This window comes from Arachis duranensis, chromosome 10 (genome assembly GCF_000817695.3).
Source record: "Arachis duranensis cultivar V14167 chromosome 10, aradu.V14167.gnm2.J7QH, whole genome shotgun sequence".
NCBI lineage: Eukaryota > Viridiplantae > Streptophyta > Magnoliopsida > Fabales > Fabaceae > Arachis > Arachis duranensis.
The window spans coordinates 68,440,027-68,440,958 of record NC_029781.3 but is presented as its reverse complement, the minus strand read 5'-3'; positions in this window follow the sequence as shown (position 1 = coordinate 68,440,958).

Sequence of the window (932 nt, the reverse complement as noted above, 5' to 3'; positions counted from 1 at the left end):
GAGCAACAAAGGCAAGGAAGGGACATAGAAGAGCTTAAGGACATTGTTGGTCCTTCAAGAAGAAGACGCCACTAAGGTGGATTCATTCCTTGTTCTTATTTTTTCTGTTTTCTGTTTTTTATCTATGTTTTGTGTCTCTACTTCATGATCATTAGTATGTAGTAACTATGTCTTAAAGCTATGAATAAATTCCATAAATCCTTCACCTCTATTAAATGAAAAATGTTTTAAATTCAAAAGAACAAGAAGTACATAATTTCGAAAATTGTCCTTGAATTTAATTTAATTATATTGATGTGGTGACAATACTTTTTGTTTTCTGAATGAATGCTTAAACAGTGCATATTTTTTATCTTGTTGTTTATGAATGTTAAAATTGTTGGCTTTTGAAAGAATGATGAAAAAGAGAAATGTTATTGATAATTTGAAAAATCATGAAATTGATTCTTGAAGCAAGAAAAAGCAGTGAAAAAGCAGAAGCTTGCAAAAAAATGGCAAAAAAAATTTAGAAAAAGAAAAAGCAAGCAGCAAAAGCCAATAGCCCTTAAAACCAAAAGGCAAGGGTAAAAAGGATCCAAGGCTTTGAGCATCAATGGATAGGAGGGCCCAAGGAAATAAAATCCAGGCCTAAGCGGCTAAATCAAGCTGTCCCTAACCATGTGCTTGTGGCATGCAGGTCCAAGTGAAAAGCTTGAGACTGAGTGGTTAAAGTCGTGATCCAAAGCAAAAAGAGTGTGCTTAAGAGCTCTAGAAAACAAAGTGCTTAGGGCCACGGCCAAGACTCATAAAAGTAGCTGTGTTCAAGAATCAACAAACTTAACTAGGAGAATCAATAACACTATCTGAAATTCTAAGTTCCTATATAAGCCAATAATTCTAAACTTCAAAGGAAAAAAGTGAGATGCCAAAATTGTTCAAAAGCAAAAAGCTAC